This window comes from Leptidea sinapis, chromosome 43, assembly GCF_905404315.1.
Source record: "Leptidea sinapis chromosome 43, ilLepSina1.1, whole genome shotgun sequence".
In the NCBI taxonomy this organism is placed as follows: Eukaryota; Metazoa; Arthropoda; class Insecta; order Lepidoptera; family Pieridae; genus Leptidea; species Leptidea sinapis.
This window is the reverse complement of record NC_066307.1, coordinates 8,861,377-8,879,211: the sequence shown is the minus strand read 5'-3', so window position 1 is coordinate 8,879,211 and position 17,835 is coordinate 8,861,377. Positions and strand designations below refer to the sequence as shown.

General features: G+C 36.2%; 1 protein-coding gene across 1 annotated transcript in view; it reads right to left on the bottom strand.

Annotated features, from left to right (window-relative positions):
• Nucleotides 1-4,051: 4,051 nt before the first annotated feature.
• The window catches only part of LOC126976967 (protein FAM50 homolog), a 278,663-nt gene continuing 264,879 nt past the window's right edge, over nucleotides 4,052-17,835 (bottom strand). Inside the window, exon 7 of the transcript XR_007732056.1 lies at nucleotides 4,052-4,069. The gene's annotated coding sequence lies outside the window, so the exon portion shown is untranslated. The remainder of the gene's footprint in view (nucleotides 4,070-17,835) is intronic.

Below are 17,835 nucleotides of genomic sequence, written 5' to 3'. Positions count from 1 at the left end.
CCAGATCGTTGGTTCATCTTGTGGGGGGCCTACCAAGACTTCGTCTTCCGGCATCAGTGTATAAAGTGAGGGATATCACTTTGAAAATAGTAAATTGTTAAAAAATTATAATACTAATTATAATTCTGTACCAACTATAACCATTGAGATTAGTAAATTTGGATTATATATACCGAGTTAGTTTAGACACAAGATGGTATTCATGACCTACTCGCAGTACACAATACATTTACTTGACTGGCTCGTCTCAACGGATACAGAGCCCCAGTATTGTTACCGTCAGTTGACCAACAACAAGTGGAGTTTACCAGTGGGAGGCTCCTTTGCACAGGATGCCGGCTTGATTATGGGAACCACAACGGCGCCTATTTCTGCCGTGAATCAGTAATGTGTAAGCATTACTGTGTTTGTGTTTCAGTCCGATGGGTGCCGTAGCTAATGAAATTACTTGGCAAATGAGACTTGACATCTTATGTCTCAAGGTGATGAGCGCAGTTGTAGTGGTGCTCTGAATTTTTGGGTTTTTCAATAATCTTGAGCGGCACTGCATTATAATGGGCAGGGCGTATCAATTACCATCAGCTGAACATCCTGCTCGTCTCGTCCCTTATTTTCATAAAAGAAAAAAGAAAGATGAGCTACTCGCAGTATTCAATACTTACACACTTCACTGGCTCGCCTCGACTCATACAGAACCCCAGTATTGTTACCACCAGTTCACCGATAAGAAATAGTAGATTGTTAACTGAGGGTCGAAAGAATCAATTCCCGAGGTATTTAGACTCCCGAGCGCAACGAGTGCGGCTATAGTCCGAGTAGGAATTGATTCTTTTACCCGTGTTAAACACTCTGCTTTTCATTTCGAATATGAGGTTAAAACTAGTTTTTTATCTAAACTATTTATAATATAATATATATTAATATTAGTAGTACCTATTTAAAATTGTCAACTTAGGACAATTTATATCGACTTTGTAAATTTTAAATATGGAACTCACCGCGTAATTGTTGCGGCTTATTCCGCTCAAAGAAGTTTGCGCTAAGTTCACACTGGCTGTTTAGAAAGTCACATGGCCGCAGCATTTTTTCAAATAGTTTTTTATTACATAAAATTCTTCACAGTTGACAGCAGTTCTATTTTTAAAGTTCATTCCGGCCCTTAGGTGCGAAGTTATTTGTATGAGTTTTCCCTCTCTATGGAGGGAAGCAGCACTTTTCACCCAATAATCAGATCAAAACAACATTACTTTCCGAGTATGAAAAATGAAAAGTAACTTGCACTCATCAAAATAACGTGCAGGTTAATGATAATACAATAACCTGTACAGGTCTCCAGGTTTCTGCTTCCTGTATGAATCTTTCAAAATAAGTTAATGCAACTTGAAATTTGAAAGTTGTTAGTGCAGCGTGAAATTTGAAAATTGTTTTCACAAGTAATTTAATTATAAAGTTGCCGAGTTAAGTTTTCAGCTTTATGTAAATTTTGTGGCCGCGGTTCAGTTAGTACGCTTGGCTGGCGCTCCAGTGAGCAACCCTGGCAAAACATAAATATAACAACGGTGCTCATAGCTTTGACAGGTTTTACGTAATTGGGAATTACTGTCATTGAAATAAATGATAAACGTAATCTAATATATAAAATTCTCGTGTCGCGGTGTTTGTAGTTAAACTCCTCCGAAACGGCTTGACCGATTCTCATGAAATTTTGTGTGCATATTGGGTAGGTCTGAGAATCGGCCAACATCTATTTTTCATCCCCCTAAATGTTAAGGGTGGACAGTCCCCTATTTTTTTTATATTTAGATAATTTTTTTATTTTTTTATGAGTCAACTTTAAAAAATACATAAAATTTCAATTCGATGTTTTACGTTATTCTGTTACATACACAGATCCACAATAGGGTTGCGAGATGGCAAAGGATTTTTTATTTATTACTTTATATGGCAATACAACGTTTGCTGGGTCAGCTAGTATAATATAAATAATTAATGCGTCTGATAGCAAAAAACATCTCTTACGGAGATAAAGAAAGAAAAGTTAACCAAGCGTACCGATTGTTGCTGTAACCTACTTTTATTGACAAGTCGTAAAAAGTCAGCCACACTTGGCATAAGCTCCTTAATACAAAATAATGCTGTGAGTAATAAATACGTTCTAAATATTTACTATTGAAATGTACAATAATTTTCAGCACTATTCCTATAACTAACACCACACTCATGTACTGAACAATGAACCATTGTTGAATACAATCATATTTACTAAAACTAAAGTCCACGATTTTCACAAAATAGTCGTAATTATATTGAAAATTTGTCTTTTGTTCCATTATTAATATACAAAGTGTAGAAAAAACGTGTGTTTATTGATAATTTACATTATTTTCGTGACTTGTTTTTGACTTAAATATGTTCGCTGGTTCTTGAATCAAATTTAATCTATATTATTATCGATATATTTTCTCTTGAATGTTAACAATAAAAATAAATGTGGTTATACCGTCTGAAATCTGAACGGTTTGGTCGTAGTAAAAGTAATATTATCATTTTAAATAATATATATTTTTTTTAATTATTCGTCTCCAATCCGATTGTCACATAACAAAAAAACCTCTTTGCAAACAAAATCAGACAAAGTTTTCGATTACTTTTGTTATGTTAAATTTGAAAATAGGTCTATGATTATAAATTCACCAGGGAAATTAAGGCTGTCTGGGTTCTTAATAAAATTTACTAAAGTGGATTTATGTCGATTCAATTGAAAAAAAAAGAAGTCTTTTACGTTAATTATCTCTTTACAAGTTATCTCAGGATCACCTCGAAACATATTTCAGTGGTGTAAGATCTCGTGGTGGATTTATCAATAACCCGACACTTAGAAGTTTTATATCAGCTTACAAGCGCTTGCTTTATTATACTTAAATAAAAGTTTTTATATTTTAAAACAATTTAATATAATACAAAATTGACCACCGAACAACAAAAAAAGACAACTCTTAAATTTAATAAAATATCAAAGAAGTTTTTCGAATCCGACGAAACTGAGAAAGAAAACGATTTTGGTCATTTATATTTACTTAAAGATGAAGAGCTTTTATTAACCACTGATGATACACAAATGATTTAATTTTCCTCTAGTGTTAAATCATCAGTATTTGTTTTTAAAATAAATCGACACGTGTTTCGCCTCTACACGAGGCATCCTCAGGACGTGTTGTCTTGCCATAATCTGGCATGAGACTGAATCAAATGAGCAGGAAGCCGCTATTTTATGACCTCGTCCCATGAAATGACGCGCTGTGATTGGTCAGCTGTTGTGACGTATTACCTCCGGAAGAGACACGTAACAAAGGTGATGGGACTAAATTTGTTTGTTCATTCAACAATGTAAACGTGTTATTTTTGTGTTACATTATTTATTTACTGATGATACAGCCGTGAGTATAAAGCCGTCTTCTTATTAAAAAAACTTAAATCATCTTAGTACTCCAGTATTATATATAAACCAAAGACACTTCTCGTCTAAGTCCGAAGACTATTTGTATATGTATGCAGTAATAAACAGAATTTGTAATATTCAATTTATTTCGACTCTTTTATCCTATATATATATAAGAAATGTGTACGTGTAATATTATGAGTTATTCCTTAATACATAAGCACTTAATATTACTAGATATCAAAGAGGATGTAAATACTACGTACTACTAGGTATCTTGATGTCTAAAATTAATAAGATGCATTACTTTTTCCTTCAATTCAGGTAGGTATGTGTTCGAAATGTATAGTTAATTTTATTCATTTCTCTTTAATTTCAATAAGTATTGTATAAACACTTTTTCGATGTACTAAGCATTGTATATGATATAATATAATAATAATATAATATAATATTGACACACTTTTTACACAAATTATCTTGCCCCAAATTAAGCATTTATAGCCTGTGTTATGGGTTACAGGACAACGATATATTTAATACAATATACTTACTTAAACATACATAAATACATTTAAACATCCATGACTCGGAAACAAACATCCATATTCATCATATAAATGCTTGCACCTTTCATAATGCATAACATCGTCTAAGAATCTGAAAGTCATTGTGAGCAAGCGCGCGATCTAATTACCGAAATCATGTCATATTGAGAACCAATCTCGTAACACGCTTGGACATGTGATAATCGAATTATTTACAAAACCGCGTAACTGGTCTATATATACATATAAGTCTGCTTCCATATTTATTATCCATTATAATCGTTCACTGTTATTTGTAATCTAGTACTATGTAAACATTAATAGTACTTTAGTTTTACGTTTAGTTGTATGGAAGCACTGTGAGGTGCACTTGTCGCCACATGGCACGTGTGGTGATCACCGGCTGTAGTGTGTCGGTCACATCATTCAGCACCCTAGACACTCAAAGTCTCGTGCCAGAGTTTGGTGAGTAAACATCTGCTGAGGATGCCTCGTGTAGAGGCGAAACATGTGTTGAATTGAGAAGACAAATATTGGAGGAATTAACACTAAAGAAAACTCAAAACATTTGGATAATTATGGATTTCCACAAAGTAACATCTACTTCAATAAAAATACTCTACGACATGTTAAAAAATCACCAGAAACATTATACTCATGATGCATATTGATTATTAAATGCTAACCGTACTTGTTAAAAAATGCTGTTATAGAGGAAGAGAGAGAGACATCTCATTCCGAAACATTCATTCGCCTGCACAGATAATGTGACCGAGTAGTCACGAGTGACTCACGTATGACGGAAAGTCTACGGGGGGGGGGGGGGGGGGACTCACACACTTACCTACGAGAACACACTGTGGAACACACAGCCTGAAGTTAATTGTTACATAGTTAGAAATATACTTTAAAATATATTTAACATATTTAAAATGGTAAACAACGTTGAGAGAGGGTTGAGAATATGAACCATCAGTCGATCATTCCTAGGTCCGAGTGCTACTGCCAGGAGATCGTTTGTGTGGCGACTACGATCCATAAAACAGCACAAGCGATATAACAATATAAGCCTAATGAACGTATTTCACAAAGTTGGTAGCAAAGTTAATTAGGCACGTGGATCTACCCGGGCTGTAAATGTTGACGAGAAACTTCTGCGGAGAATATTAACTTTCCCTTCGTGATCGGCGCGGCGATACAAATTAGAATTAGGGTGCAAACCAAGGCTTTTTCTATACTAACATTATAAAGAGATAAAGTGTATGAGTTTGAGAGATTACTGAAATAGATTTTGAAAATATGTTGCCAATAGAAAGCCACATTATTTGAAAGTGTCATAGGCCATACAGCCTGCAAAATAAAAAGACGTTTTCATTCTAGTCGGATTTACAAAGTAAGTTTCCGGGACAGGAAAACACGCTGGCAATGCTCCTGTGATTTGCAAGAGAATACGGCGGTAATCACTTAACACCAGGTACGCTCGTTTGTCCTCCTTTCCCATAAAAAAAAGGCAGACAAAATACGGTACCATGAAATCGTTTCTCACCCATGCTGCCTTAACGATGAGAGGTACATGATCGTATTGTATAATAAACTACTAATTCAGAAAAGTGGAGTTTTAATAATATTAATAATAAGCCTTTATTGATTCCAACAATCTTCGAATACACAATATTATCTTAAGACTACGCGTATAATATAAAAGTTATGTTATTGGAATCCCACTCTGGGCTTAGGTCTCCTCCAGCTTACTCCACGTATCCCTATTATTGCTTTACCTCTCAATTCCAATTCTTTTCCTGCCATTGTTATTATTTCATCTACCCATCTGTTTCTTGCGCAGCCCCTTTTTCTTTTGCCAGATGATCCTTCCCAAATTGTCGTTTCTACTGTCCATGTATCTCGCCACATTCGCCTGCTCAGCGCCACTTTTGTGTTACACTCAAAGAGCATCTAATAGTTATTTCCTTTTCCTAACGCTGTATATAACTTCTAACTGTATATATATATATATATATATATATAACTTGTTATTGTAATAAAACTCCTAATCTTTTGAATTTTTCTTATTTTCAACAGAATCCTTTCCATCGCTTTAGCAGGTCGCTAGATTTGATCTTATTTTCGGAGTTATAATAAGAGGTGAAAAAAGAAATATTAAGGGGACCCTTATCATTTAGGGGTATGAAAAATAGATGTTGGCCGATTCATACAAATCGGTATAGCTGTTTCGGAGGAGTTTGGTAACAAACAATATAACACGAGAATTTTATGTATAAGATAGTTATAAAAACTGAATTATTCACCCCCGTGGATTATTACCACGTGATTTTCACCAAATAATTGATGTTACAATTGAGTTTAACCTTCCATCCAATTGTTTAAAAAGAACTTCAATTTCTTTTAAAACTGATCTCTGTTGCCAAAATCTAAATATTTCTGGACTCGACATTAGGAATCTAAGCTCCCAACATTTATTATTCCGTCCTTGTTCGACCCTCGGACGCTCTAATCATTATTAATGTAACGTTTCCTAATTCGGGTCTTTTTGCAATATTGTGGGTGATGTTATACATACTGATACCCAAGCAAAGACTAACCCCAAAATTATAATAAAGACTATAATGTACATACTAATATTATAGAATTAAAGGATTGATTTTTATTTTTATAAATACGTAACAGTTTGTAAGTTTGAATTTAGGTTTTGTTCATATGAATTCAAAATATCTTTCGTGTTCTGGCATCGTTTTCTGTCAGCTGGCAGGCTAACCTATTTACATTTTTCTGATATAAAAAAGTTCAGCTTTAATAAGAATCAGCAACAAGCTCAGTGTCACGCGTCAGTGTCAAGGTATTTACGCGTTATTTTCCACAACTCAATGTGTACTGCCCTCGAAGCCCTTGTAAGCCTAGTGCCAGTTGGTAAATTGTACACATAACCTTTGAACATATCTATACAGATGTAAGAGCGAGAATCGAACCGTTGCCTTCTGGATAAAAAGCAACGACACTAAACTTTACGCCACCGAGGCTGTCGATTTTCTGATATTATCTAACACGTACATGAGCGGCGGCTATCGAAGGCAATGCAGAAGGTCACCGTGTCAAATACAGTTGATAACACACACTGAAGCTACGTCTCACCTCAACCGCAAGTGAGCGAGCCATTGGCAGAACACTGGATCATGGCTTACTCGAGCATCTCACCGTTACATGCGGTCAAAAGACTTTACATGACAAGACTGGATTGCGTCAGATCAGAGATGAAAGCAATAGGTACTCTATATGTGGCCAGACCTGCCTATAATGTGAGCTTGCTCTATTTCTGACCCACAGTATTTACGAGGTTATGATTAAGATTATTATATATCCATATGAGCGTGGAATTTGCAATTGCAAGGCTTTAAGGCTCCCCCTTCATCCTTTTGTCGATGATCAAACTCCGACAAATGAGATTTTTGTAGGATACGATGTATTCGTTGTTTGTTTCAGCACTGGTCGAAGATTTTCAAGAAAAGAGCAGCATGGCCGGTGTATAAGGTATATCCAGTACTGTCATCTACATTACAGCTTACGCTGGTGGCGTAAATAGCACATAGCCTTGAGGAACTCCACCAATCACGGGCATCGTGTTCGAGCAATCTCCGTCTACACCTACTCGTTTGAAGTGATAATTCTGATGGTCTAAGTGTATTAGCACTCGGTCAGCTGTAAATGAAAGTTTTAAGAAGTTTTTTGTGTAATATAATATAGAAGGCTTGTGCCATTATATAATTTTGGAGAGCAGGATCTGTACTTTTCTTAGCAATCGGATGGACAAGGGCTGACTTGCATAGGTCCGGGACTAAGACTTTTGAGAAAAAGTGCCGGAATAAATACGTCTACACTATCATTAAAAAAAGTGGTAAAAGCTCTTTGTACAACGGGAGAACCTGTAGTTTTAAAACGCTAGAACAAATATTTATTTATTTCTTATCAAGTGCCTAAATACAAATTTTCATGACATGTTATCTTTGATAATGACGTACTTTCATACAAATTTCCAAACACTATTTCAACCCTGGCAAGCCTTTTATTCGCGATAAAAGATCTAATAATAAAAAAATTTTAACAAAACAACAACTGACTTCAAAAACACTATTCCAAAACAATAGATATAATATGCACTAAAAAGTATAAAAATAATTGCGTATTTTTCTACAATCTAATTAATTAATATAATTCTAGTTACGATTATTGTAATTTTTGGAATCGGTGTCCTTCCGCCGCGACCCGCTCTCGCCTCTCGCCTCCTCACGACTTAAGCACATCTCACCTATAACTATGTATGTAGTAACAAACCTATCCTGGATGACAATGGGCCCACACGGGAAGCACCAGCTTTCGAATAAAAAAAGAATTATCAAAATCGGTTCACCCAGTCGAACGTTTTGAGGTAACAAACATAAAAAAAATACCGACGAATTGAGAACCTTCTCATTTTTTGAAGTCTGTTAAAAAGTAAAAGAAGCCTATGTCCCTTCCCAAGCTCTTGTCTATATCTGTACTAAATTTCATCAAAATGGGTTCTGTGGTTTAGGCGTAAAAGCTTAACAAACAAATTTACATACACATTTATAATTTTTAATAGGGATATAATACATAAGTACATATATCTAATTTTATCTATAAAATGCGTCAAGCCAATGTGTTCCACGACTCCCACAACACTCCCCCACCTCTTGGCCCCTGCTGCTGCTCTTCTACTTGAATACACAAATGAAACCGAGACAGACACGGTTAACCCTCTCGAGGAAACACTCGCGTTGTCGACTAATACCGTTAGCGAATCTACGGAAAGTAATTATCAGGCTTGATGACTCAGCAATGTGTCCCAACTACCCCCTCCTCCCTCAAACACACCCGGCAACTCCCCCAGCCGCCCACTTACCCACTACGGCCCCTCACACACTTTTGATCTTAAAACAGTATGACACAGAAGGTTTTCGCATAAAACTCGATTGTTAGAGCTTTCATCTCCAACAGAATTTCGTAGTGAGAGTTCTCTCGGCTTTCTGTCTATCATCGTCTCCTTGTGTTTGTTTACCCTCACACAGTCACACACTAACTGTAATGTTGTGAAGAGTTGCGTACCGGTAGATATTCCTCTTACATGACTAACTGATGATTTGTATTGAAAACTTGGAACATTTTATTGTAAGATAAAATGTATTTGTTAAATCGAAGTTACTACACACGTTTTCTATACATTTCTATATATATATTATGTCTTTTCGGAAAAACACTGACGGACCTGGACTAAATATCTAAAAAACTAAAACATAATAAGACAACACATGTTCATAAAAAATTACATACATTTTTAAAGAATAGTGATTATCACTACATACCTATTATAAAACAAAGTCCTCCGCTGCGTCTGTTTGTCTGTCTGTTCGTGATAAGCTCAAAGAATACTGTTCCTATCTTAACAAACAGCGTGAAGATAGATGGGTGGTTCTCGAAGAAGGTTTTAGTATATAATATATTGTTGGAGATGTTGGAAAAAATAAGCCGTCTGAGCTTTGAACGAATCGCTGTCTACACCCTTTGAGATATAACAAAATAATGTATGGTGGAATTGTGTAACTTATATAGGTCTACAGAAAAGTCTGTGTTGGCATATGTCTATCTCTTAAAGATAACAAACTCTATCCATTTTAATATTTTTTTAAATTGGCAATTATAATGCGATAATGTAAAAGCCGATTGTACAAATACGATACGGTCGGGTCAGCTAGTCACAAAATACGCACAAGAGGTAGAAATAGACATGTTATTCAAACTTTCACATTCCATAAAACTGGTCACTTTATACATGGGGAAATGTATACAAATACATAATAAATTAACACATCATGTAACTGAACTCCCGTTATATACATTTAAGTTACAAATTAAAGAAATTTTAAGTGTATTACATAGTAAGGAATATATACTTGAAGACGATAGATATGCATGGATACTATGAAAACTCTAAAACGATAAAACTTGCCGAGATTCTTGCCGATTATTCTCAAAACAAGGACTCTTGTTCTTCTATTCAACCGATACCATGAAACTTTCATAAGTGTACAAATTGGACCTAAATTTACAAAGAAATTTCTTTTCATAAAAAAACTGTACTGCTCCTTGAGAAAGAGGCTTTAAGGAGAGTGTTGTTATGTATACATATATATAATATATCGTCAATAGAATAAGTAAGATTATTAAGTGGTATTGTGAGGCAATAAATTTATGAAGGAACACCACTAGTGGTCTTAACTGTATCGTGTAATTTTAAGTGGAGGGCAAAGCCAAATTGGCCTCGAAGGAGTTGGACGTCATATATAGAGCACGGCAATACTTCAAGCCAGCCCCCATTCTAGCGCTCTACAAAGCGCAGGTCCGGCCACATATGGTATATTGCTGTCAGCTCTGGTCTGGCGCACCCTTGTATCATCTCCATCCATTTGACTGCGTGCAACGCAAAGCAGCTCGAATTGTGTGCCCAGTGTTCTGTGAACGGCTGCATCACTTGGCGTTGCGTAGAGACGTCGCTTCGTTGTGTTTCTTCTACCGCATTTATCTCGGGAAGTGTTCCGAAGAGCTATTTCACCTGATTCCTGCCGCCGAATTCCACCTTCACACGACACGCCACAAATTAGGATATCATCCGCACCATCTGGATGTATGGCAGTCCAACACAGTGCGGTTTTCGAGGAGCTTTCTTCCACGTATTACAAAGCTGTGGAATGAGCTTCCTTGTGAGGTGTTTGCGGGACGATACAACATTGGTACCTTCAAGAATAGCGCGTACACCTTCCTTAAAGGCCGGCAACGTTTCTATGATTCCTCTGGTTTTACAAGAGAATGTGGGCGGCGGTGATCACTTAACAATATATACGCTCGTTTGCACTCCTATTCCATAAAAAAATAAGTGATTTTGTTATTTTACGGGGAAGTTACAATTAGCTTCAGGAACACTGTGAACAGTGTAATTCAGGTCAGTCTGTCAACTATTATGTATATCGTAAAAGTATCTCCACGACATCACTCAATCCAATGAACATTGCATACCATTCAAGAGCATTCTGTTATTAGGTAAATATTAATAAAAGCCTTAATAGACAACTGCTATAATCGCTATAAAAAGTAAACAAGCACTTTGAATCGATAACAATGACGATGTGTCTCAAATATAAAATAGACAGACAGAACATATCATTAGGGGTATGTGTTACATAATATAAGTATATTCAGCGTTGGTAGATATCAGTAATCAGTGAAGTGAAGACAGCAATGGCGTCGTTTCCAACGTAATATCCGGCGTGAGATACCGAGCCCAGCCGCTCATCCGACCCGACCTGACTGCAATCTTATCTTAATGAATTATAAAACAGGCTGCAATGGAATCTAACCACCCTTGATAATGTTACTGGGACTGATATACAGGTATAAATAGCTGCCATTGTTTTCAATTATTTAAATTGTTGAACTATGACTCTATGTTATATGCGAGTATCATCATTCGGCGCAGGGTTGTCTTCGCGACCGCAAGCTCATAGTTACGTCTATGTATTACTAGTATTTGAATGCAGTTTGTGATTGACTAACGGCCGTTTTCAATAACCTATCTATCCTTAGCTTAACTTACTAAAGGTAGACAAGTCTATCCTTTTATGCTTCCTTACATTTCATAACCTATCGACATAAAGCATTGGACTATAACTATATTGGATAGTAGTTATACTATGGATACATAAGATGTTGTCATTAAACGGTGATAGCAATGTATCCGTAACTAGAGATACGTTATTAAAAACGGCCGTAAGCTGCTATCAATAGTCGATAGATCACACCTTGGTTCGTTAGGAAAAATTCTTACCGTCAGAATCCAGCCCTAATTTCATCTTTAACTATCGATAAATGGAGCCGAGAGGTGTAGTTTAATGTGAACTCTAAGGTTAATTCAATATATGCATATTCTAATGAAAAACCATAATAGAATTATTAGTATCCTTCCTATTAATGACGCAGAATTGGACTTTGGACGTGACCTAGATGAAATCAGCGACCAACACCTCCTCGATTATCCTCGATTATAGGTATATAGGTAGATAGGTAACCGAGACTGTCGAAAAGCGTCGCTATGTTTAAGCCAGAATGCTATACATCCAAACAAAAGCGATTAATGAACTAAAATTTTTTATTTTAGTTCATTAATATATTCTGAAAATGATGCTTCCAAAATTGGTGCACCAAGATAAAGACGAAAAAAGAAAGGCTAAGAGATACCTTCTCTATGATTTTTAAATTTGGTCTCATAACGTTGAATTGTATTATTTATAGCCTCTCTTCTGTCAAAACATACGAAATTTGAGATAAAGAGCTCACATTAAAAAAAATGCTCTACAGGTTTGACCGATTTATATAAGATCTGTGATATGATCTAATCAACTAAATATTAGATATTTTATGATGAAATTATTGTATTTGATGAGACTGAAATAGCTGGTTTGAGTGGGTCACTTTATTGACACCCAGTAGATGTCACTTGAAAATAATAATTGTGCTGCTCTATTCTGGTCCTCATCTACGACCTTATCAACTTCTGGAATCAAGTGCGTAGGTGAAATAGAGATTTTGTTTGGAATATTACAGGCATTAATATATTTAACGATAGGGACTGGGCTCGACTGAACGCATTGGAGAGTGCGAGCGATCGACGTGAACATTGAAACCCCGTTAAGGCGCTATAGTCCTAAAAAGTAACATTTTTAAAAATCTTCTTAAAATACTTCTACAAATACTACGGTTCAAATTTTTTGACATGTTTATCTTCATTTCTTTATCTAAATTATCGCTGTTTCGAAAACACGATTATGAAAAAAATCTCGATAGATTTATTTTTTGAAAAATAGTCTTTTTTATTTGAATTGTTTATATTATCATAAAACTATGATAGCTATAAACACAAAACTTATTTTATTCGATAGTTTATTAGTATTTATAAGTTTTCACTGTGGGATTTATCAATACGCTTTGTGAACTATTTTATATTATTTTTTTTCGTAATAAACCAAACGCGACGCCTTGGTTGCATCTTCGCTCAAGCCAGCAGTACGCCCGTGACCACGGTCAAGGAAGGTACTGTGTTCGTGTCTCTCGGGCTCACATTACGTAAGATTTTAGCAAGCAAGTACAAAGCGGGAGTCATAGTAAAAAAATAATGATGATGCGACAGCGTATTAATTGAAATATATAGGTAAATGTAAGTCGGAAAGTACTAAAATAAAATTTACGTAATATTATTTTGAATATTATGCCACGTGGGATTTTTGTATATATGTACTTTATGGAAGTTAGATAAATCCAAGATGACCGCCGTCCAAAATTATGATTTGAGCAATATGGATGTCGTGTCCGAGGTTCTCCAGGGTGCAGATAACGATTTTGTGATCATTTTTGAAATCCAAGATGGTCGCCGCACAAAATTATGATTTCAGCAATATGGATATCGTGTCCGAGGTTCTCGAGGGTGCAGAGAACGATTTTACGATCATTTTTGAAATCCAAGATGGCCGCCGCACAAAATTATGATTTCAGCAATATGGATATCGTGGCAGAGGTTCTCGAGAGTGCAGATAACGATTTTGTGATCATTTTTGAAATCTAAGAAGCCCGCCGCACAAAATTTTGATTTCAGCAATATGGATATCGTGTCCGAGGTTCTTGAGGGTGCAGAGAACGATTGTGTGATCATATTTGAAATCCAAGATGGCCGCCGCACAAAATTATGATTTCAGCAATATGGATATCGTGTCCGAGGTTCTCGAAGGTGCAGAGAACGATTCTGTGATCATTTTTTAATTCAAAGATGGCCGTCGCACAAAATTATGATTTCAGCAATATGGATATCGTGTCCGAGGTTCTCGAGGGTGCAGATAACGAATTTGTGATTAATTTTGAAATCCAAGATGGCCGCCGCACAAAATTATGATTTCAGCAATATGGATACCGTATCCGAGGTTCTCGAGGGTGTCGAGGATGAATTTTGAGCGGTGGCCATCTTGGATTCCAAAAATGATGCCAAAATCGTTCTCTGCACCCTCGAGAACCTCGGACACGATATCCAAATTGCTGAAATCATAATTATGAGCGGCGGCCATCTCTGAATTCAAAAATGATCACAGAATCGTTCTCTGCACCCTCGAGAACCTCGCACACGATATCCATATTGCTGAAATCATAATTTTGTTCGGCGGCCATCTTGGATTTCAAAAATGATTCCAAATTCGTTCTCTGCACCCTCGAGAACCTTGGGTACGATACCCATATTGTTGAAATCATATTTTTGCGCAGCGGCCAACTTGGATTTCAAAAATGATCCCAAATTAGTTCTCTGCATCTTCGAGAATCTCGGATACGATATCCATAATGTTGAAATCGTAATTTTGCGCGTCATATAACATTTCTCTCATACGTCGATAAAAAAGATTTACTTCAAAAATGCATAAAAAATATTATCACAGTAATTCCGTACTCTAGCACAACTGTAAGTTTTAAAAAATATTACGCGGTCCTTCTGGGTCGGCGGTCGTTGACCCGCATCGCTCGGTTCGTTCAAGGCCATGCCCGACGCCCGTGTCCATGCGTACCTATCGAATCTAACGTTCGCGCAATTTTTACCTAAAGTGTTGGGAAAACCTCGCCTTAACCTTTAAAATGACGAGCCAGATAACATTACGGGCATACTAATGGTCTTTTATTATTGTTATCAGTTTGTTCGATCAACGCGGCACGAATCCGCCGATTACAACATAATATTTTTGAAACGAAAACACAAAATGTAAAGTAACTAACAAAAAAAGTGAATAGACAAACTACGAATAGCACTTTAAAATTACTTTACTGGTTATTAAATATATTTTACAAAAATTCGAATACATAACATAACATACACTTCAAACTAATGACCAGGGACTTCAAATCTAACTATTAATATATAAATGAAATATAATAATTTGCAGCCAGTTTCAGGCCGACATTTAAAACGAAATCAATAAGCAATTTTGGCTTTACATTAATTTGAACCAAACGAGAACTTTGTATCAATGCGTGTATTAAATGATAGCGTGTATTTATAATTTTACGTCTATAATTTAATTAAAATTAAAATTAAACTCAACTATGTAATGTAATTTAAGTTAAGATTGTTTGTAAGTTCTACAGGTGAAATGCTAGAAAAAAAAATACACACATACCTACACAAGCAAGTAGGTCGCGGAAAGGGGTTTAATTGAACCTTGTCCAATTTAACCCCAGAAGACTCAAGTTTCTGCGTTTACCTCTTAAAAAACCCCATTTGTCATATCACCGCTCTTCGATAACACTTCCCTTATAGTCTCGTCTAGTATCCGAATACTGGGTCTCGAAATCTCGAGCGATAGCCAATTCCATGGCCATCTGGAGGGCAAAGCTAAATTGGCCTCGAAGAAGCTGGGCGTCATAAATAGAGCACGGCAACACTTCAAGCCGGCCCACATTCTAGTGCTCTCCTTGTGCCAAGGAAGATATCATTAAAGGCCTGTGATTCCTCTGATGTTGCAAGAGAATGTGGGCGGCGATGATCAATTAAAACCGGGTGACCCGTACGCTCGTTCGTCCTTTCCACAAAAAAATAAATAAAAGTTAAATGACCTATCTAATTTGGTATGGTAGTTGGTAATTATGCCTTTTTAAGCTGAGATAATATTCCGTGAGTGAATTACGACTGCAAGTCGATCGAAGAGCGGAACATTCTCTAGCCGACCCATTACTGTAAAAACTCATGGTGCAATTCGACTAACATAACTGGCAGCTCCAGTTTAGTTGGAAGGAACATAAAGTAGTTCGTTCGATTTGTAGAAGTAGGAATACATGGAGGTTCCCTTATTATTATTAATAATTGATTAAAATGTAAAAACAGAACCGATATTGTTAACCTCTCTACAGAATGACTTATTGAGATAGCATGTATAGAACCAGAGCAATAAATTACTGTAAGTGGATACCGCCGCCCCACTGCATCATATGAACAATTTCAACATGGAATGGAGGAGGTACTATCAAAATTTAGCAAAACTAGCAAGTCAATTATTATGTGTGAAGATTTCAATATAGACCTACTTGGACCTTCTATTAATTATTTCGGGAACCTACTAGAATTACTTCTAGTATGCAACCTGCTAAGATAATATTTTTACAAATGTTACTATTACTAGTAAACATAATCTTCAGTCCGAGCATCGTGAGCAACTTATAAAAGTAAATAAAAGGTTGGACAATGTCAGACCAAAAAAGATGACAATTATACCAGTTATTGATAGCCGTCTTGACAGGGACAGAAATAATTTGGTAAATACCGTACCATTTTTACACTGTGGTGAAACTGCAAATTTTTCACTATAACTAACCCTTCGAATCCTTCTGTAAGGAATTTGACAGGATTTTTACTCCAATAACGGTTACAGTAAACAACAAAAATTGTTTTGATGTATGTTTTTAAACTTTTATCATCGCGGAACTTTAACATTGTAATTATTATGACGGGTATTCACGATATATATTTTATTGATTTCATGCCGATATTTCGATCCAATTGCATGAATACTGGTCGCGGCAGGAGTGCGGAGGCGGCGAGAAACACTTGACACATTGACCCTTATAATACATCAATCTGTCCACTTGGCGCCTACTTTTGGTCTTTGATTCCCTAATTCACGACACACTCTTGTGACGACGTCCATACTTTCGGATCTTTTTGTTGTATTTGTACTGCAAAGAGAGTGAACGTAGGTAGGCGACCAATTTTTTGAGGGGTTGAAAAATTGTTTTTATATCAAACTTCCTCCCCAGTATCCTACCTATTTTATCAGTGACCCCTTTCACGTATGGTAGATATGCCACTTGCCGTTCCACCGCTGCGGTGCGCCTATGTGATAACATTATAATAATAGCGTTGGTAGATAGAGAACTCAGTAAAAGTGCCTGCCCCTTAGAATATATACGCGCTTTATTTACCTCGCAAGAAGGCTCATTCTAGTTTGGTTCTTTCTAAACCTCACTGTAGACAAGAAGCCACTTTCATAACCGACTTCAAAAAAACTATTCCAAAACAATATAATATGCACTACAAATAAAAAAAAAATATTGACTATTCTTCTAAAACATAATAAACAAAATATTTTTAGAGTTACCTACCTGTTACTACCTAAAAGTTTATCAAATTTTACGATAATATTATAATGTATTTTAAATTATTGTTATTTTTGGAATCGGTATCCTCCCGCCGCGGCCACGCTCTCGCCTCTCGCCTCGTTACGTCGCGCTTGTCACCACCAGTAAAAAGTAACCAATTAGCACATCTGCAGTGACTCTAATCCATGAAAAACTATTGGAGACTAGATTGAAATAGTACGGGCATGTTATGAGGCGGCCAAAAGATCACATGACCAAGAGAGTGCTTGATATTGACACGAGAGTGGGTCAGGGATTGGAAATAATACTCCGCTTATAGGAACGAGTCTTTATTTGCGTTCACTTTTTCTGAACTTAAACACTAAGTCTCTTCTATCTTCTTCTTCTTGGAACACTTCCACTTTTCACTACTTCTTCTTTTTTTCTTCTTCTTCTTTACACTTTCAAGTCAGAACTAGAACTACCGTAGACCACGCTTATGTACCCCCGGATCTGTTCTATTTTCAAAATGATTCTCCCATTACACCTTTCAATTTAAATTGTACTAGAAAATTCTTTTAACTATTTTTATCCTGCCTACACATT